At 43.3% G+C, this 22,302-nt stretch overlaps 1 protein-coding gene across 3 annotated transcripts in view; it reads left to right on the forward strand.

Moving 5' to 3' along the window:
* The first annotated feature begins 2,025 nt into the window (after positions 1 to 2,025).
* LOC129682261 (cytidine monophosphate-N-acetylneuraminic acid hydroxylase) overlaps positions 2,026 to 22,302 on the forward strand; it is an 83,529-nt gene continuing 63,252 nt past the window's right edge. For all 3 annotated transcript variants that reach the window (XM_055614523.1, XM_055614526.1, XM_055614525.1), the window contains exons 1-2: positions 2,026 to 2,095; positions 19,532 to 19,583. The gene's annotated coding sequence lies outside the window, so the exon portion shown is untranslated. The remainder of the gene's footprint in view (positions 2,096 to 19,531; positions 19,584 to 22,302) is intronic.

Here is a 22,302-nt window from a genome sequence, read left to right on the forward strand (position 1 = left end):
TTTTTTTTTTTTTTTTTTTTTTTTTTTTTTTTTTTTTTTTTTTTTGTCTTATCCAAGTGGAGAGCTGGCTATGTATGTTGAATCTGTTGGATGCCTGTTGCAGCAGCACTGGTGGTCAGGAAACCGGGCAGAGCCAGCCATTCCAGGCAGGGCTGGTAAAAATACAGGAGTTTTCTTATTTCTTGAATCTAAGGAATGCAGGTATTGCTGGACCTCGTTTCCTGGGAGCGCGTCTAAGTCAGGGGCCAAGAATATGATTTCACAACCGTCTCCCGGGCAGCAGGTGTTAATACCCTTGGGGCTGGCAACATTTGTGTCATTAATGACTGCCATTCTTTTAACTACTCTGGTGTAGCCCTTTTCATTTTTCACTCATTGGGCTTTTCCCATTGAGCTGACCAGCTGGCCCCAGTCGAACATGTCCCTTTTGTATTTTAAGTCACGCTTGAAGTCATTCCCATTCCAGTATAAGTAACTTGGCTTGCACGTAAGCAGATCCCTCAGTCCTGACTTAGGTTAAAGAGCTGGTGATGGCATTTACTGAAGCCAGCATTTAAATGCATGGCTTTCCCACATGAAAGGCTTCTCTATGGTCAGTTCCCATGTTATTCCTCCCCCAAGGCCTGGTATAGCCTTAAACTCCTGGTCCCTTCCAGGTTCCTTTTCTGGCAAAGTCCACAAACAACCCAGATTTAAGATAAGATAAATAGGCTTCCTATTGATCTTTTGTCCTTTGGCCAAATACCAACAGGGCATCACTAGCTGGGACCATTTCCAAAAGGAACCATAGTCTTTTTTTCCAACATGAGCAGTGTGATACGGTCCAAGAGGCAATCTGTGGCTGGCCCAGTCCCAGGTAGCACCACCTGAAGGAGATAAGGCAGGACCCCAATCCCAGGAATTGGAGTTGCCCTGGGAAAAGGTTCTCTCTAGACTAATTTATTTGATGAGACCAGAGAGGCTGAGTAGGGGCTGGTTCAGTTGTTCATCAAGATCAGGAAAGACATCAAGGGACAGAGAAGAAGCTGAGCCACCATCCCCATTCCTGTTTTGAAATGATCAGTTTCAGAGGCTAGTCTGGGTTGGCTCTTGCAGTCCACTCCTATCTCTGATCCACAGAAGCCTTGCCATGGGGGCGGTGTATCCATGGATTGAACTTTACAAGCTAAGGAATAGTGAGGACTGGACATTTTGTATGTGTACACGTGTGTATTGTCAGCCAAGTCTTTCAAGAACTGCTGGAAGCAGGTGGGTCCAGCTCTCAGAGGTCTTTCGGGAACAGTGGAGGTGGATGACCAAACACAATCTTAAAAGGAGAGTAACTGCTTTTACAGGGCATGCAACTCACCCTAAGGAGTACAAGTGGTAGACTTTCTGGTCAAGGGAGGTCTGTTTCTTAGCAATGTTTGGCCAGTGCCATTTTTAAAGTCCTGTTTATTCTCTCAGCCTAGCCTTATGATTGTGGGTGGTACTATGTGTGGAAGTTTCGAACTAATTGTCTGTTTTGGTAGGAAAAACTTCTACTCAGGTTGAAAAGTGCCCATCATAACCAGCAAGTATTAGTGCCCTCTGCTGGGTTGAATGTCAGTAAAGTCCACCTTTTACATGTTCATGTAGGTGTGATCAGCATGTTCATGTTTCTGTGTCAGCATGGGGCCTTGGGTCCCTGCTTGTTCCAAGCATGCTGCAGACAGACTTTTGCTAACCTTTGGCTCAGTGTTGGCAACATCAGGACCACCAAATATCTTTGACAGTGCGATGGATATTCTTGATTGCCAACCGGACTACACCCGAAATTAACTAAACCTCAAGATTGAAGTGGCACACCTGTGAGGGTTTTTTTTTTTTTTTTCTTAATTTCAAGTGGAAAGAATCACTTTTAATCTGGATCTTTGAGGTGGGAAGACATGGCTTTAATACAGATTTTGAGGCAGGAAGACACACCTTTAATCTGGGCCACGCCTTCTGCAGGAAACCTATATATGCACATGAAAGAAGAAAGCTTTGGCTCTTTGCCTGCTTGTTCTCAACTCACTAGCCTCCTTCTTTGTTATCTGGCGTATACTGAAGACCAGCTGATACATCCAGCTTCATGGTAAGAAACTACTGGATTCTTGAACTCTCTGTTAATAACCACCGACTATTAGATTAGCTAAACTGCAGTCTGTAAGTGAGTCTAATAAATCTCAAATATTTATATAATATATAAAGTGTTTATAATGTATATTACATGTATGGAGAGAGAGACAGACAGACAGAAAGAGAGATAGTCTGTATGTTACTCTAGAGAACCCTGACTAATACTGACAGTTTTTCCAGATGGGTTGTTTCATGAGCTTGCCAGACTAGGCTGAGAGCTGTCATCTCAGGAATCATTATTGTTTTATCATGGTCAACCAGCCTTCCTTATCCCCTCTCCCCACTCCCACTTACCAATTGTTCCTTTCCTTTCTTCTGGCTTATATGAGGGGAGCTCTTAGGAGCACCTAGAATATAACACATCCCTTGTGGGAGGAGGGTGTTGCAGGGCTCTGTCTTCATGGAGGGCGGCTTGCTTGGCTGCTTTGTTTCCCCTGTTCAAGGGAAGTTGACTCTGTGTGGGAGCCTCAGCCATGGGCTCTGACAGCTTCTCCGAGCCGTAAGATCTGATCTCTGTTTTAATTTCTTTGCCCCCTGAGGTAAGCAGTCCTCTTTCTTGATATACTGCTGCTTTGAGTCTCTTGTGGGAACCTGTTGCCCCTGTTGTAGGCTTTAGCTCCACCACTAAAAGCTTCTGTATCTGAACTGGGGTGTGGCTAGTCCTTTAAGTCTGGCTTATGAGGAGAAAATAGACAGTGGAGGGGCTCTCCCTCCTTTTCAGGCAAGTATGTGAGCAGATAACACAGCTTGGATGAAGGAGGATCTGGCATTTCCCTCGGTGGCAGGCAGATGCCAATGGAGGGTCACGATCTGGTTGTCTTGCTGCCTTGGAGCCTTGTGGCCCTGGCAATTGGAAGCAGCATCACAGCAAAATTTCATCCTCTGGGGGAAGCTAATGGGGCCTCTCTTGGCGTCTTCAGGCTTAACAGTCTTTGCAGGACTAGGTAGGTCTCACGTAGGACTGTGTAATCCCCATAACCAGAAGAGCTCCTGAGCAGGAGTTGAGGGGGTTGTATATTTAGATCTAACTCTGATGCATAGGAGAGGCTGGAGAAACTCAGCTTCTCCCTCAAGCAGGTGCCCACTTGTCTGCTGCCTTGCTCCAACTCAAGAACTCTTACATGGGGCCCACATGCTAAGTTACCTCCTACTAGGAAAGGTGAGTTTTCGTCCAAGTGAAATGACCTCAGTTGAAGCACAGGTTGGGTCCCAATCAAATCCTATGACCATGGAGTGGGGGAGGGGAGCATTACAAGCATTCACACATCTCATTCACCATCCCTTTAGAAGTACACATTCTCATTTTCAATTCCTAGTCTGTATATTTCTCTGGAGACCAACACCAGTACCTCAGTATCCCTTTGAGGCTTTTGCCTGGTGACCTGTGCCACCTCAGTTTCCCACTGAGGCTTCAGATACAGTCTCTTGCAGAGTGCTCAAGCCTGTACTAGCTCTTCCTACCTGTCTTCACAGCCAGTTTCATCTTTTCTCCACTTGGAGATTCCTAGGTGTCACAGACCTCTTGGCTCCTGGAAGGGGACTTCTGAATTCCCTGGGAGACCCAGCTTCCTGATTCCAGGGACCTTCCCTGGACCAAGACGCCCCAGAGCTGCAATCTCTCCAAACCAACTGGAGTTGTGCTGAAGGAGATCTGGGTGGGGATATCCAGAATGGCTGTGGGAATCTTTCTACCTAGAGTGGAAAGAGTTGTCCCTGGTGGACTGAAGTCAGGACAACTCCTGAAAGGCCAGGGTCTTTCAAAGCTCCAAGTCCAGTTTGCATGCTCATTTTATATAACTAAAAGCACAAAGCGAGGTGGGCAAACAAGTGAGATTTTTATGGAAGAGTACGTGGCAGCCAGCAGGTTGTTAAGGGCCACAGCCCAATTGTCTCAGCTGTTCCTCTGAGTCAGTCTGTTCCAAGCAGCAAATGAAGTTATGCTTGGCAGATAGGTAGGCTAGGCTGTGCTTCAGTACCTAAACATTGCTCTTCTCTGTCAGATCCTGCTTCCCAGTATTCGCTTCATTGCGTGTGTGCGGAGTGCACTCATCAGCTTGGTGTAGACTAGGTGCCTGCCTCTCATCAGACACAAAAAATAATTTAAAATGAGTCACAACTGAATGTAAGGTCTGCAACTATAGCATGGCTAGACTTACTCAGTGAAAACAGGACTCAGGCCCAATCAAAGATTTTGGGAGCATGGCCCCAAATGCAAGGCAAAAATTGACAACCAAGATTAAATCAAACTATGATGCTTCTTCTGTACAGCAAAGGGAACAGCAGCTAAGCGACAGCTCACAGAATGGGAGAAAACATTTGAAGGCAACTTACTCAATGAGGGCTTGATGTCCAGGACATAGGAGACCCTAACCTGCTCAACAGAGAAAACCAGAGCATGCAGCCAAGAACAAATGACCTGGCTAGCGAGGCTCTCAATAAAGGATGTGCAAATGCCAAAAACGTGTCTGAGCGCGAATCACTGCTAATCATGAGGAAAATGCACATTAGAAACTCCATGAGATATTTTTCTCTGGTTAACACAGCTCTTACAAAACACACAAAAATAAAAAAAATGCTAGGGGCTTGCGGAGAAAGGGAGGAGGGCTCTTTTATATTGATGGTGGGAACACAAGTTAGCACAGCCATTATGGAGAACACCATGTCTCCTGCCATGATGATAATGAACTAGCCCTTTGAAACTGCAAGCCAGCTCCAGTTAAGTATTTTCCTTTATAAGAATTGCTACAGTCATGGTGTCTCTTCACAGCTATAGAAGCCCTAACCAGGACAGGCTGACTTAGAGTTGGCTAGGTAGTTTAGATTGGCTTCACACTCGTGGTAATCCTCTCGCCTCAGACTCCCAGCAACTTGGACTGCAGCTGTGTGCCGCCTTGCCCTGCAAGGTAACCATAACTGTGCCATGTTTACCATTCTACTTTGCATTTTGTTTTCTGGTAGTTTCTTATCCCTCGGCTTCTCTTTCTGCACATGATTTAGGAATTGTTCTTCCTTCGATCGCATTGTGTCACTTTGTTGTTGTAACAGGAACTTGATGAACCAGACCATTCCACTTTGGCAGGAACAGAAAAGAACTGAGTATATATTTTTTTATTGTGACTAATACATGTGTGAATATATATATATATATATATATATCATGAAATTTACCACCTTTATACATTCCAAGTTATATAAGTGTATTTGCAAGACTGTATAACCACTCTCGATATCTCGCCTGGAAATTCATTTCAAATAGAAACTAGACATACAGCAAGCAATAACCCTACATGGGTGCCTCGCCCAGCTTGTAACCTCTCCTGTACTCTCCATTCCTGTGAGTTTGCTTATCAAAATTGCCTCACACAGGTAAAATAAAATATACAGTGTGGCCTTTTGTGTTGGACTCTTCCACTCAATGCACTTCTTTTCTAGTTTTTCCCCTTTTCTAGTTTTTTATAAATATTTTTATAAATATTTTTGTTTTTTATAAATATGCACGTACCATGTGGTTTTCATTAATTTGTTTAATGATGGAAATTTAGACGTTTTCTACCTTTTGGCTACTGTAAATGGTGAGCACAGATGTACAAGTCTTCATTTGGGGGATAAATGGATATTTTTTATATATCTTATATATCCATTTATCATTTACTTGTGTATTCATCTTTCACCTATCATTTATCTACCTATTATCTATCTATCTATAGATCACCTATTATCAAATATTTACATTATTATTATTATCTATAATTTATTTGTCTATATCTATATATCTGTTATCTATCAACTCTAATGTATCTATTATCATTACTATCCATAATCTATTAATCTGTTATTATATGTGTCACATCTACCTATTGATTTATCTAGGACTGGAACTTCTAGTTCATCTTTATCAGTTTTTTTTAAAAGCACAAGCACTTTCTCAGTCAGAGACAGATTTTTCCAGAAGTCCCAGCAGACAGGCAGGGGCAAGGTTACACAATGATTCGTAACGGAATATCACTAAGGACCTCCTCAGTATCGTCTGGTTATGTCTGTTTTCACCCCTAAGCTTTCCAGAGGTGGGTCTAGGGAAACGGTATAGGGATCAGCAGCATCAACATTTCTGTCTACACACGATCATCTAGGTAGGTGTCAAGGAAGCTAAGGAGTTCCAGAAACTCTTTTTCCAGGATGTGGTATTGAAATTTATGGAATATAAATTGCAGAGAATTTCAGTTTGTTTACACAGAGACCTGGTTTCTATGATTAGATTTGCCACTGACTAGACGTAAGCTCTCTTCCTGTTCTGGAGTATCTGTATCTAAGCATAGTATCTTCACACTGGGCTGTATTGCTGCTGAACTAAATGCACTTTCCCCAAATGTGGGGTGCTGGCTTCCCACAGTTCAGCTCACTACCAGTGCAGTTGATCTCATCCTTCCTATCTCAGTTAGGGTTTTACAGCCATGAAGAGACATCATGTCCAAGGCAGCTCTTTTAAAGGGAAACATTTCATTGGGGCTGGCTTACAGTTTCAGGGGTTTAGACCATTATCATCAATGTGGGAAATATGGCGGGATTTAATGCAGATATGGTGCTGGAGCAGGAGCTGAGAGTTCTACATCCTGATCTTCAGGCAGCAAAGATGTGTTTCACATTGGGCATAGCTTGAACATTTAAGATGTCAAAGCCCCACCTCCATAATGCTGCACTTCCTCTAATAAGGCCACAAGCCCCTCCTAATAGTGCTGCTCCCTCTGGCCAAGCATTCAAACACATGAGTCTATGGAGGTCATACCATTCAAACCACCGCATTCCATCCTTGTCCCCAATAGGCCTGCAGCCATAACATAATGCAAAATGCATTTAAAATGCATTTAGCCCAACTGCAAAAGTCTATCACAGTCTCAGCAATGTTTAAAAGTCTGAAGATTAAAGTCTTTTCTGAGATTCTTACGATCTCTTATAAGAAAGCAGATCACATACTTCCAACAAGTCATGGCACAGGATATATGTTACTATTCCAAAATGTAGGAAAGGGAACACAGTAAGAAAATACTAGACCAAAGCAAGACTGAAAGCCAGCTGAGCAAACTCCAAACTCTGCATCTCAGTGTCCAAAGTTAAAATGCTCTTCATCTCTCCAACTCTTCTCAGTTTTGTTGACTGCAAGACACTTCCTCTTGGGCTGGTTCTACTCCCTTCTAGCAGCTTTCCTCAGCAGGTATCCCTCGGCTCTGGCTCTGGCATCTCTAACTACCTGTGGTCTTCAAGGCAATCCAGGCTTCACCTTCACAGCTCCTGGAATACAGCATCTTCTGCTGCTATTCTTGGTGGTCCTTCCATGGAATCTCCAAAACAATGGGGTTTTCTGCTGCAACTGGGCTACACATTCACCGATAGCCTCTCATAGGCTCTCTTCATGGTGCCAAGTCTCAACTTCTTTAGATGACCCCTTCAGTTCTGGTCCTTCGACTTGACACTGAGGCTGCACTTTCACCAATGGCCTCTCCGGGCCTCTCATAGTTGCCAAGCACCAGCTGCTCTCCATGGCCTCATCATGCCTTCAAAACCAGCACCACCTGGGTGCCCTTACACACTACCAAATCCAGCAGCCATGACAAGGTACAACCTGGATGCCTCCTTGATTCTAAAGCCAGAACCACACAACTGAAGCTGTCAAGTTCTGCTGCTTGCTGGGGCTGGAACATGGCCCCCTTGTTCCATTACATCTTCACGAGCTTTCTGTTTTTAATTATTTCCTTCACTGCCTAAGCTTTCTGTCCTGGAACTTGGTCTGTAGACTGACCTTGAACTCAAGAGATCTCCTCTGTCTCCTGAGTGCTGGGATTAAAAGTGTGTACCACCAAACCTGGACCTAAGCTTTTTTAATAAGGCCTAACTTGATATAACTAGCACTTTAGAACTGAAAATGTATCATAAATTTACAATAAGTGACAATGTTCCTTGAGGAACATTCTTTTATAAGATGAATGCTTAGCTGGGTGGGATCTTACCCCAAGATCCCCACTCACTTAATTTAATTTAATATCTTTAATCTACTTATCTCCTTGAACACAGAATTTAGCTATATTCCTGGTGCCCCTTTAACCCTTGACCCATACATTTTGATTTTTTTCTTTTCTTAGCTTGCTACATTTGATCAAAACACTCTTCCTAAGAGTGAACCAAAAGGCAGTCTATGCTAAGCTGTTGTGACATTTTCTTTGAACAAGCATATATACCTCTGCCTCACAAATAAATAATGATCTTTATTAATTGCTATCATAGCCTGTAAATCCTACATCTGGATAAAAACAAGTTAGAGAACATGCCTTCAGACAGTAGCTCAAGTAGGTCTAGAACTTTTTAATCTGGATTCTCTTTGGGGAAATTCATGCTCCAATGTGGTAGCTTATTCCTGTAGTGCTAGCATTCAGGAGGTTGAAGCTGGAGGACTACCATGAGTTAGAGGCTAACCTGGGCTAAATACTGAATCCAAGCCCTGCCTGGGCTACAAAACAAGACTGTCACAACAAGCAAACAAGAGCTCCAGAGCTGGTGAAGAAGCATGCAGCAGAGTGACCTGCCAACTTCTGCACTTGACCTTCACAGTGCCAGTGGTTGCCCATCCTTTAGTTCCCAGTGTGGAAACTTAGGAGAAAGGGGAATGAATGCTTTCTCTTAAGAGCAATGGAAGAGCAGGACCACCTACCCTGCAGGAAGGGAGGAAAGATTGCAGACTGCTAATATCCACATGCATACCAAAAAATGGAAGGGAAACAAAGAGAGCTACGGAAACACTAAGGGGAAACGATCTGGAGCCTCCGAGGAGAAGCAGGTCACCAAGAGGAGCCGAAGTCCTGAGTGTGGACAAGAGGTTCAGGGAGGCTCTGGGATTCCCGATGGAAGGGCATCACTGGCCTCTGGGTCATAAGTTCAAATGGACCACGAGGCAGTCAGATTGCCACAATGAAGTCAGGATGAGAGGAAGAGGGTTGAGGGGTACTGAAGACATTCAGCAGATGTGAGAAAGAGAAGGAAAGGGTGAGGAAGGAGAAGGGGGAGGACACTAGCAGCTGGAGAAACTTCTGGGAGTGTTAAGAGTTTGAAGAAAGGCGTGCTCTTAGGAGAGGAGCGTGTAAAAGTCTCCACCATCACAGCGGGAAGGGCACTTCTAGAGTATCCATGTTCTACCAGGGTTGAGAGAAGGAGGCTATGGTTCTTAACTCTGAGCACAGTGGAAATGCCACGTGTTCTGGACTTCAACGCCTTAGCTTCTTTTCATCTCACCACACTTATCACAGCAAGGCAGGGTGGGCGTGGGGCTCCTGCCTTGGCAACACTCCAGGCTTGCAAACTAGACAAACTACGCTGCTCAAGGCATTCTCTTTGTATTAATTTGTAGATGAGTGGAGTGAACAGAGTCTTCTCAAAACTTACAGGGCTTCCCCTTGTCCTTCTTTTCATCCTCCTCTTCCTCCTTTGATTCTCTCATCCTCACATCGCCTTCTTCTTGATTTTTTTTTTTAAAGGCAAAGTATTTCCATGTACTTCTGGCTACCCTGGAACTCACTCGGTAGCCCAGAGGCCTTGAATTCAAAATGTAGATCAGGCTGGCCTCAAACGCAAAGTATCTCAGTCTGCTGAGTGCTGAAATTATATACATAAGTTATCAGGCCAAGCTCATAGAATTTCTTGGCATGTTTTTTTTTTTTTTTTTTTTTTTGGGGGGGGGGGAATCAGTCATCAGATTATAATGTAGCTTTTCTTAGTGTTTTCAAAACAACCATTAGGTCCATTAAATGGGAACTCAGGATTATTTTATTCTCTCCCTTTCTCAGTGTCCCTCCTGTTTTATTTAATAAAACCCCCTTTTCTTGGAGATTTCAGGAAAATTTATAATCCCAAATTTCATGTGCAGTAGAAAACTTAATGCTTATTCTATTGATCTACCTATTCACACATTTATTTATTATAGGATCTTACGTAGGCCAGAGTAACCTCAAAAATCACTATGTAGCTGGTTTTGAACTCCTGACACCCCCACCTCTGAAATTTTTCCAGTTCAGGTATGCACCATCATGCCCACTCAGCTTTTTTTTGTCTTGTTTTGTTCCGATTTTGAGAGACTTGTATTTCTGGTGCTGGGGCTCCAGTTTTCTCTGGATGGTGATCGCACAACCACACCCCCTTCTTGCACTTCGTCCTAGCCCAGAAATGGAATGCAGATTTCTCCTGTGCTCCCCAAACGGCGCTGGTACAGGTCACCTTTGGTGGTACTCCCTCCTGAGGCCTGAGGCCTGGTATCCTACTCCTCTCAACAGAATCAGCGTGTTCTTAACAGGCCCTCTCCCACTCCCCAACCTTGGCTGTCTGAGCTCCCTTTTCTGGATCCCCGGGGCCATCTTTGTTATTTTGGTGGATCAGCTGAGTTAAAAACAGGTTTTAAAACCTAACCAACCTGCTGTTTCTGAGAAGTCAGAAGGTTTCTGCCTTTAAAAAAAACAACATTTTATACTGGAAGTTCTTCCTGTTTTCTTTATTAAACCCCAAAGGAGCTGAATTTTTGCACTGGAGACTCAGCTTCTTTCCAGCAGCAAATTATCCTTCCATTCTTAGCCTTCCTCTGATAAAGAGAAACTAGATTGCTTTTTTCCTTTCTCTTTTGTCTTTAGTTGGTTTGTGTGAGAAACAATCTCATGCAGCCCAGGCTTGATAGGTAGCCAAGGTTGACCTTGTCCAGACCTTCTTGTCCCAAACTCTCCAGTGCTGAGATTCCAGGCCTGTGCCTGTTGGCCTTCCTGCTCTAATAGGAAGGTGTCCAGGAAACCCACAACTCCAAAGCCGGGGAACCGCACAGTTCTGAGGTGGGACAATGTCCCAAGGGAAGGGAAACCTGAGACATGGGAGCCCAGGAACCACACAGCTCTAAAAGGAGGCTTCCTTAGCAGAGACATTGTAGCCAGGGGAGGGTTTTCCGAACCTTAGCTGAGCTGAGGAGCTCAGGAGGCCTCAGCCCCATGCCTCTTTCAATTCTTCTCTTCTGGGCTTCTTTTGATGTCATACCAGGCAAAACAATTCATGAAGGAGATTTACTGAAAGGATGAATCCCAGAGGAGAGGGATGAATCCAGGAGTGGCTGCCTCTGCTCTCAAAAGACAGCAAAGAAACTGAACTGTCTCAGCCTTTAATATAGAATTTCTCAGGAGTGAAACTTTCTATGGCAGAGATTTTCAGGGTGAGGATTAGTGGGATTTCAAGTCCTGAGCTTGGGGATGCTTAGGGATTGATGAGTTTTCCTGTTCAGGGATTGGTTGGTTCTCCACCTCAGGGATTGGTGATTTTTCCTTATCAGGGATTGATGAGCTTTTGTTAAGACTTTTCACCTAAAATTAGTGTAATCTGAAAAGGGCCCCACTGTGGGGCTGGAGATGGCTATTATGATAGCTAGAGGCTGGAAATGCCATTATGACAGTTAAAGAGGTGTGGGAGAGGGGACTATTAACCCATGCCTCAAGGAGTTTACACAGACTTGAACTCTAAGCTAAACAAAACAATTTTCCGTAACTAAACTATGAACTTATACTAAGGGGTCAGATTCCTGGTCCTGGTGCCTGGCTGGCAGTGTCAAATGATGTAAAGTTCCTTGCTTCAGGGGAATGGCAAGTTTATATATACATTGTTGCCATAGAGATGGCTCTGGAGCTTACAGACTAGTACCAGTTGAACACACCTCCTTCCCCCTGAGATCCCTGTCCCGGGCAGCCTTCACTGAGGCCTCAGGTGCTGTTGCTTTCTCTGTGGCTTCAGCTTCTCAGTTTCTCTAGGTGTCTGATCTCAGGTCCCAGGGCTATGGAGATTTATTCTCAGAGGCTCTGGAGTCCTGAGGTGTTGCTGTCTGGAGTTGCAAAGAGGCCAGCTCAGCCTGAAGATTGGAGCACTCCTCTCAGGGACCACAGGGGTGGCGCCCAGTGGAGCTGAAGAGTTGTAGAGGGGACACCTAGGCAAAGATATAAGGGGAGCCCAGAGGCAAAACTAGAAGCAGCCTGGCCTGGCTGCTGAAGCTCCTCAGGCAGGGGCCTGGACACTTTCCTGCAAAGTATACAAAGTTTACAAAGAGAGTCCACGACAGAGAAGGCTTTCCCTGTGTCTTGAGCCAACAGTGCCACCATGCTAGGATAACTGCCCTCATCCTAAGCTGTTGTAACTTGTTCTCGTTGATGACAGAGGGCTCACAGTTATGGGGCTTAGTTCCTGCTGCCTTATTTATTTATTTATTTATTTGTTGTCATTTTTTATTTTTTATTTTTTTAAATAAAGTCTTGCTTTGTAACTAGGGCTGGCCTGGACCACACGATCCCCCCTTAACTCAGGCCTCTTAATGACAGGAATTAGCAACATGTCAACACACCGAGCTCCAAGTTTCTTTCTCCAGCTGAGCGTGGTGGTGCACACCTGGAATCCCAGCCTGTGACTAACACCCTAGTTTCTCCTCATAGGCAGAGACAGCAGGATTGTCAAAATTTCAAGGCCAGCCTGGTCTACACACAGAGAGTTTTAGGCCAGCCAGGGATACACATAGGGAGACGTCGTTTGAGTGAAACTCCTAGATTTTATGCAATAGGTCACGGATATGGAACTCAGTAATAAAATATGGAGTCCCAAGCAAGCAACTCTAACATGGACTTCTTCCCCTTCCAGACTCTCAGTTCGACCAAGTCAGGAGTATCTAATCTCTCTGTCTTTGCTCCCCGATCTGAATCCACTTTTGTGAAACATTAGGGTCTCATCCTTCATCCCATATCTCCTATTCCTTATCTCTCATTTCTCATTCCTCACATTTTTATCCTTCACTCCCCACACCTTATCAGTCTTCCCCCGCATCTTATCCCTCACCCTTCCTTCCTCAGTCTCTGTCCTTCATACCTCCAGGTGGTAGTTCACCTGAGGGGAACTTGTTATTGCCTTAGTGCTGACAAACCATCCCAAATTCAGCCAGTGTTGTAGTTGGTCAGTGGCCAGGTGCCCAAAGCTGGGGGTACTACAGTAGCAGTCTCATTTGTTGCTACCTGTGTGACTTGACACAACCCTTTGGAAAAATAGGTTGACAACACCTACGAAAGCTTACTGTATGTCTGCTGTCTGGTCAAGAGATTCCACCCTTGAATACATTCCCCATATAAATTAGTACTTCTTTCCACTAAACATTATGTACAAAGAGGCTAATCGCTAATAATAATGGTCAAAAGCAAGAAATAATCCCAATATCTAACAGTAGAGGAATAGAGAAACACAACGTTGTCTATTTACAGAACATGATGCTATCCAACAATGAAGAGAATAAACCACTGTTCTGCATAGCTGTATAGCTGGGAAGAAGTCAAGACAGGAGAGTGTGCCACAGAATGATTAGAGTTGTGTAAAATTCCAGAACAAGCATCACTACCCTAAGCTGCAGGCTTAGAATGACCACCCTCTGGATGGGAGCTGGCTGGAAAGGGTATATTAACTCCTAGCACTTCTCTGTAACCTGAAGAAAAAAAGATATATTTATTTTTAAAATGTATATGTATATCTGTATATATATATCTCTCTCTGTTTAAACTACATGTATGCAAGTGACAATGAAAGTTGGAAGAAGGTGTTGGAGACTCTGTAGATGGAGGTACAGAAGGTTTTGAGCCTCCTAATGTGTGGGCTAGAAACCAAACCTGGGCCCTTTGCAGGAGCAGCAGAAACTGTAAACTGCTGAGACATTCCTCCAGACTCCCCCGCCATCCTCCGCTTTATCTTTCAGCGTGGGAGTTAGCTGCATGGATTTGTGCTTCTATAAAAGCAAACCAAAAACTCGGAGAAGCACACACATCAAATGGTTATTTTGAAAATGCCATGTGCTGGCTTACACGTGTTTTCTCAGCACCAGCGAGTCTGATGCTGGAGCAGTGCCATGAGTTTGAGGCCACCCTGGACTACAGAGTGAGACCGGACATACAAATAGTCACATGACACTATATGGATAAAGGGAAGCAAGAATTTGAAAGACCTTGACTAAGAGAAGAAACAAAAACTTGAGGGGCCAGGCACTGCCTGGGAAAATTCTAAGGGGAAACTGCCTCCGTCTGTCATCTTGGTGGGCATTTCTGTAGCCGGAGTTGCCGATGAAACTTCCCTTTTATTTCTCCTGTAGGCTTGATGCTAGGTTGTTTCCTACAAGCCATTGTAAGTGCTGTGATTAATGCAGGGCCAAAGCCACGTTTCTAGGGCCAACAATCTAATTAGAGGAGCAATCTAATCAGAGAGCGAGACTCACAATCTAACTATAAACTTATACTCTAATCAGAAATTTACAACTTTATTAGAGAGGCAAGACACACATAAATAAAATATTTGGAGAATGCAGTATAAGTCTTTTTTGTTTGTTTGTTTGTTTGTTTGTTTGTTTGTTTGTTTGAGACAGGGTTTCTCTGTGTAGCCTAGGCTGTCCTGGATTCACTCTGTAGACCAGGCTGGCCTCAAACTCACAGAGACCTGCCTGCCTCTGTCTCTATCTCACAGAGTGCTAGGATCACAGACTTGGTGCACTATGACCATGTTTGTTTGTTTGCTTGTTTTTGTTTTTCTTATGTGTGCTGGGGATTGGGTGAGATTCTGTGCCAGGGAGTACATGTGAAGGTCAGAGGGCAATTCTGGGGAGCTGGTTCTTAACCTTCCCTGTCAAGACACCATCCTTCATTATTTCTGTTGTTTCCCCTCATCATGCTCCAGGCTTGGGTGACCCAAGAGATTCAGGGCCAATGTGCTGGGCTATGGAATGATATGGGTCCTGGGATCTGGACTCAGTCTGTCTTGCAGGCAAGTGCTTCTACTCACTGATCCATCTCCCTGGTCCTTGTTCTGTTTTGGCATCAATCAATCAATCAATCAATCAATCAATCGAGACAAGGTTTTACTATGGGCAGTTGTTCTGTTTTAGCATTTATTTATTTATTTATTGAGTCAACATTTTACTCTATGGCACAGGCTGGCCTTGAACTCACAATGTAGTCTGGGTTGGCTTCAAACACATGGCAGTTCTGTCTCAGCCTCCAGAGTGCTAGGACCATAAGCATGAGCCACCACGCTTGGCTAGTTGATTTTAACGAGAGCACCCGAGCTGAGTTCTTTCACGTTAGAATGAGAGGCAAGATACGACATTATTGTACTTGTAGAAATAATCATAAAAGACACCCTTCCAAGAGCCAAAACAAGGATATTTGTCAAATGAAGGAAGTAAACTGAGCTAGCAGTCTCTTGAGATCCCAGGCTTGGATGCTAAGCCCTTGGGACTAGCAAGACAGATGTGCATTGATAAGAGCAACAGAGTACCAGAAACCATCCAGCCTAGAACTAAATGCCATGCCCCAGACACACAGATACTTTCTCTTACTTTATTATGCAAGCATTCATGCTTTTCCTGATAAACTCACAGGGGTTTACAGTAGACCAACTCACTTCTGGATGAGTACAGCAATCAGAAGGTGGGTTAAGTTCCCCTTAGTGTTTTCTTCGGTTAGACCACATCTATGTATCTAATCCGCCCACACGCACACACACACTCACACGCACACACGCATACTCCCATGCATGCACGCACACACTCTAGCCCTAGAGCGGGCATAGAATTTGGTTTATCTAATGTTTCTAACCCCCTTGCTTGTGTCTAATGGGTGGACCTGGGGGAGGAGCAGTATAAATGACAGACACACAGAGATAAACAACAACCATATCAGCCTGCTCAACATCTGTGTCTCCGGAGGAACTTTGACTTCCCCGCTGAACTTGGGTAATTGCTTCTGAAAAGACTCCCTGGCCACATGGAAATCAAACCAAAATTTTAATGAAGCAAACTGAAATTTTAGGCTGCATCCCTGCTGGTTATGAACATCATTTAAAAGAAGATCTGGGCCTGTTGCTGTGGCCCTTTCTCTACTCAGAAGGGAGTAAAGGTATGCTTTCCATGGGATCGTCATGTCCTAAGCAGGCCTCAACATCCCCTCTCCCTCTGCCCCCATAACCAAGGATTAGCTTGAACTCCTCCTGATCCTCCTGCTTTCACTTCCAAATTTCTGGGACTACAGGAGCATATGACCACATCAAGTTTAAGGGTTTACACTCTTAGTAGTTTGTCTTTAGTGTTCTGTGACTACGTGGAAGAACCAAGAGTTCTTGGTGGCAGAGTTTATGAAACTAAAATAATTTTTGGAGATATAGCAGTGTTTACCTTAGTGACAGCGGGTAGGCGGCTGAGGTACTTGTGTGGAGAATCTGCTTTTGTCCACATCTTGCTTGTACTCTTGCCTTCCAGAGCCTGCTCTCTCAATCCACATGCTCTCTACTGTCCACTCTTACCAGTCCGGGCACTTCTCTTATTTATATTCAGCTGCCAGCTGATCTTTATGGCTCCAGACATTTCCTTCTGTGAGTGTATTAATACTTCCTGCCTTGCTCAGGAGCATTCTAAGTGTCACAGTCTAGAGAGATACTGAGCAACAAGGGCTCCAGGGCTTAAAGAACTCAATGTCTGGACCTGAAGATGTTCTGGCCTAGGAGGTAAATGGATCCAAAGAACTCAGAAAAAGACAGGAGGGTCAGGGGTCCTTGGCATGATGAGACTCCTGTTCTCGAGTCAACAACAGAATGCAATCAGTCTTAAAACACCTGCCAGTAAAATGCTGAATGCTTCTCAGGATAAGATCTGTCAGAATAGTTTGTCACCTGCCTTTTCTTTCTGTTGGGGAATATCAAACACAATATAAATAATCCTTTAAATGCCCTAGCCAGTATTTACGGTACCTTCTGTCATACTCTTGAATAACAAACTCATGTCAAACGTAACGTTTTGCTAAGTTTTAGTTTTTCAAAGAAGCCTGCAGCTGTTGTGAAACTAGCCCAAGTGTGCTATCAGGTTGAAGTCACAGGTTCCTGAAAAGGTTCTGTGGGAATCACCTGTGTGGGTTATTAGTTGCAGTGCTCACCAATTCTTTCGACTGTTTATTAAAAATCCTTCTGTGAGTCAGGCTACAGAGGGGTCATAAAGACTCATGCATACATATGGCCGACAGTTTTCTAGGAAATAAACATCAGAGTTAAAAATGAAATGTGATTTTTGGTGTATTCACACTAAAGAAAAGGCCATGGTGCAGTGAGAGTGTCAAAGCTGTAGTAGTCTTCTCTGGAACATCTTCCTTGATGATGATTGGCTTGGGGCTGGGAGGTAAGGAAGATAAGTATGTGCAAAGGGATCAGAGACTATTTCAGGTGTATGGGTTGTACTTTGAAGGAATGAATGAAGACTAGATGTCATTAGGAGCAAGGCTGTAGATTATATTGAACTGAATGGGGAAGGTAACACAGCTCAGTAGGTAAAGGTGTTTTGTGCCTGGTGACCTCAGTTTGATCCACATAGTAGAGAGCTGACTCTGAAAGTTGTCCTCTGAACTCCACATGTGTGTTGTGACATGTATTTTCACACATACACACATACAAATGCATAAACAATATAATAGAAAATAAAATCAGCTGGAAGAAATGATTGGGACTTTCATGGAGACTTCCTGGCATAAGTGCAATTGAAGCATGGATAGCCGTTGTCCAATATGTTGGAGCAAAAATGATATGATCTAATTAGATAATAACCTGAGTTAGAAAACTCAGCAAGACTGTCTGCTCTGATTCTTTTTGTTCTGTCTGTTATGTTTCTTTCTTCCGACTTTAGCACAGTATCCCTTGTGAAATATAGGTCTTAGAATCTACTCTCAGGCAAGGAAAGTCAACAAATGTCTTTATGGCTAGCTCTAAGACAGAAAGGTAAGAGAAGATTTCAATACTATTTTAAACCATGTGGTTTGCTTAGGGAAATGGGGCTCAGGCTTACCTGAAAAAAGTGGATTCAGGAGTCAAATAGATAGTCTGTGGAGAATGAGGTGGACAGACAGGATGACTGGGGAGAGCAGAGAGAAATAAAGAAGCTGTGAAGCTTTATTTATTTATTTACTTACTTATTTATTACATATGTGTGTATGTATGTACATACGTACATATGTATGTGTCTGTGTGGGTGTGCAGGTATATATACTCTCAAAGGCCAGAAGAGAGCATCAGGTATCTTCCTCTGTGTCTTCAGCCTATTCGTTTGAGGCAGGGTCTCTCTTTGAATCTAGGGCTCCTGTCTTCTTGGCGAAGCTGGAAGCCAGCAAGTCCTGGCAACCATCCTGTCTCTGCCCCCACTCAGAGCTGGCATTAACTGGCAAACCTGGGATGTCCAGCTTGTTTTGTGAGTTCTGGGGTGTGAACTCCAGCCCTTATGGTTATGCAGTAAGCTTTCTTAACCATTAAGCCATCTCTCCAGGTCCTACTCTTCATTCTTAAGAGTCGAAGGGAATGGAGATTAGTCTCCCAGGACTACTTTAGAGTGGATGAACGACTGTGTGGTCCTCCTTTGAGTAACACTCCCCTGCTGCTAAAGTGAGATTAGTCTTAAGATCACAGCTGATTTCATAGCCTGAGTTCCTTTTATAATTGTACAGTAGTTTAAAGGTCATCAAAATTTGATGTTAGTCCTGAATAAAATTAGAAAATTGACATTCCCAATTTAAGTAACCCTGAAATTATATACTGAATGTCCGGGAGAAATTCAATCCAAAACATAGTTAGGCAAACAGGTCAACTGAGAGGATACAACAAAAAGGGAATTTACTTTTGTGTCTTCTGGTGCAATCTGATACATATGTAATTTTAGTCTCTAACTACAAAGAACAGAATCAGCCAGGAGATTAAAACACAGAATAGGCTGCTTGGAACTGCTTCTTATTATTCTTTTGCTTTCATGTGAGTTGTGATCCCTGTTTACAGCGCTAGACATTGTTAGATTCACTTGAGTCTATTTTTTAAAAAAAATGAGTAAATTTGACATGCAAAGCAATGGGTTTACTTCTGGCATTTTCATACGTGTAGTTTGTTCTCATTTGTTTTCTTGGCACACTGTCTGTGGCCTGGGACCCATCTCTTCCTCCAGATGGTTACCCCCCTATTTCCCCAGAGTCTTTCTTCTGCTTTCCGATCATGTGTTTCTCAATACACTCCAATAGATGTTGTACTTTTTGTACAATTTAAGAAGCTAAGAGCAAAGTTGAACTTATGGTTCCCTCACTTCCTTCCTCCCTTGAGATCTCTTCCTTCCCTCTCACGATCCCCTTTCTACTTTAACACACACACTTCAGGGTTTTGTGCCCTCTTTTTATGGTACGATGAATCCAGGAAGTCATGCCTGAAGCAGCTTCTACCTTCTAAGTTCCCTTAAGAGACTGTAGGGTGACTTTCAGCAAGACTACTTACTTTCTCATTTTTTTTTTTAAATCCTCTTCAGCCACCTTTCTGCTGTTAACAGCCTGAAGGAGCATCTCCACCAGCCGTGAAAGGTGAGTATCAGAATCCGCAGCAGTGTTTGGAAGTCTTCTGCAGAAACCAGGAGCACCCTGAGACGCAAAGTAGCTCCTCAGAACCGTGTAATTCAATCCTTTAGAGCCCTTCCTTCCATTTGCCCCATCTTATAGTTCTGTCCTAACCCATTTCAGTAATTTTTTAAAATTTATTTTAATATAATATTTATTTATTTATTTATTTATTTATTTATTTATTTATTTATTTATTTATTTATTACTATTTATTCACTCTGTATCCCAGCTGTAGCCCCTACCCTCATCCATGTCAGTAATTTTATGTGAGGATAAAATCTTGTTCTATCGTATGGAAGTCACACAGAAATTTTCTTTCTCTAGCTGGCATTGGTGGTGCAGTCCTTTCCTTCCAGATTCAGGAGGCTGTGACAAGGAGATCACTAGCTCCAGGAAAGCTTGGGCAACTTTCTGAGCTCCTTTCTCAAAATCAACTGTAAAAAAGAAGGCCGGCAGAGTACTTGCCTAGTGTGCGAAAAGCCCTTAGTTCAGCACTTACCACCCCACAAAAAAGAAACCTTTATCTCCTCTTTTTAATTCTCTTAGCAAAAATTTATTCTCTATCACTAACTTGCTTCTTTTAATTTTTTTTTTTTTTTTACAATTCTTATTATTTTAAAAAAAATTTATGTACAGTGTCTCAGGCTGGCGTTGAACTCTCAAACTTTCTACTTGTGCCTTCTGAGTGCTGGGATTATGAATGTGTGCTACCAGGCCTTTCAGAAAACAAATTGGGTTGGTTATTATTATTGTTATTACTATTATTTTGGTAACTTGAAACAAGACAAGATTGCTTGGGAAGAGGGAACACTAGCTGAGAAAACAACTCTATCAGATTGGCCTGTGAGCAAGGCTGTGGTGCTTTTTCTTCATTAATGATGGATGTGGGGGCGCCCGCCCCACTATGGGTGGTGTCACACGCAGGCAGGTGGTCCTGGGTCCCATAAGAAACCAAGCTGAGCAAGCCACAAGGAGCAAGCCAATGAGCAGCACTCCCCCATGGCTTCTGCATCAATTCCCGCCTCCAGGTTCCTACCCCTGCCCTGACCTCCCTGAATGATGTACTACAACTGTAAGCTGAAATAAACATCTCTACTGCCAGGCTGCTCTTGGTTACAGTACTTAGCACAGCAACGGAGCAAACTAAGACAGCATGCATGAGGTCCATGGGACATGCAAGAGTTTGTACTAAAGTAAAGTGGTGAAAAAGAACAGGACAGAGGTGTATGCTTCGCTCCTGCCTACCTGTGAGGCTGTCCTTTACGCTGTGTAACAATGTTGGATAAAATCTTCAATTTAGACAAATCACTCTCTTTAAAATAAAACAAAATGACCCGTTTTCTGTTCTGTATTTTCCTCATTAAAACCATACTTAAACGTGCTTGTATTCTTTACGTATGAGATTGTACATGTTAATGAAGATCTTAGCAACTACAATTTATAGTGACCTCTGGAGCAGAAAGCAATTTTGAATTGTTTGCCGTATATCAGCAACTAGCTCTACCATAGGAGATGCTTAATTAAATTAAATTTACTTAATTTATCTACTCTTTACACTTACTTCTAAGCCTCCCAAAATGACCAGCACATACAGTCAAGACTTTATTTTCTTGCCCAGAGAAGCCCTCAGAATTTGCTGTACTTGAAGCAGAGAACACTGACTGTTTCCACGTTAAGCATGGAAGAGATAAATAGGATTCGGATTGACAGCTAACCTAGGCAAGATCGTTGTCATCAATGAGACAAATTAGAGGTGTGGTGTTGACTTTTGCCAACCTGTGCTGGCCGGTGTCAGTGAGACCTGGGACCTGAGAACCCCCCAAAATGGGGCAGACCACAGTCTAAATCTGTAGACAGCCTTACTCCAGCTTCAGTGTGCTTTTATACAGGAATGAGACAAAGAAAACAAAACAATAATCAAAAGAAGGTTGAGTTCAGAAAAACATGTAAACAAGTGCCAGAAAGCATATAGTCAATGTTAGCAGAGTAGATCTTTCCCAGAACTGTCTCAGGACAGACCAATTCAAACACAGTTGCCTGGCACGTGTTATAGACTATAACTGAGAAAGCAGGAGAGCAAGGCAGAAGGACATGCCCAGATTCAGAGTCCACTGACCAGACTGGGTTCTATAGCTATGATCTGACATCCAACAAGAGTGAATGTGTCTTATACTTTGAATGTAAAAGTTTGTCACAGGAGGCATGAAATCATACCCAGGAACACAAGAATCTAGGGAAGAAAATGCATCTGAGGTCATCTGCTGGTTTTTGTTTTGTTTTGTTTGTTTTCTGAAGCTTCTCCTAAGCTCCCTAAGGTATTTTTCACCATGGTTATCCCTTTGACTTTAATCTGACAGTGTGAGAGGGCTGGGGGCTGGGAACATGGACTAGTAGCATGCAGGTGCCCATAGAGGCCAGAACAGGGTACGCAATCGCCTAAAGTTACAGGCCACTGCAAGCTGCCAGAAGTGAGTGTTGGGAACCAAACTCAGGTCCTCCGCAAGAGCAGGAATCACATCTAACTAACTTTTGAATTGTCTCCCTAGTTATCAATTTGAAAAAATTCTTTACTTTCCTCTCACTAACAAATTTAACTTAGCATATTTTTTAAAACTATGCCCAAGGGTGCTCCTTGTCATATCGGTATGTTAGACTTAACCAGGGGAATGATCAGGCAAAACGT

Source organism: Psammomys obesus, unplaced genomic scaffold (assembly GCF_907164565.1).
Source record: "Psammomys obesus unplaced genomic scaffold, mPsaObe1.curated_primary_1811, whole genome shotgun sequence".
Taxonomy (NCBI): Eukaryota; Metazoa; Chordata; class Mammalia; order Rodentia; family Muridae; genus Psammomys; species Psammomys obesus.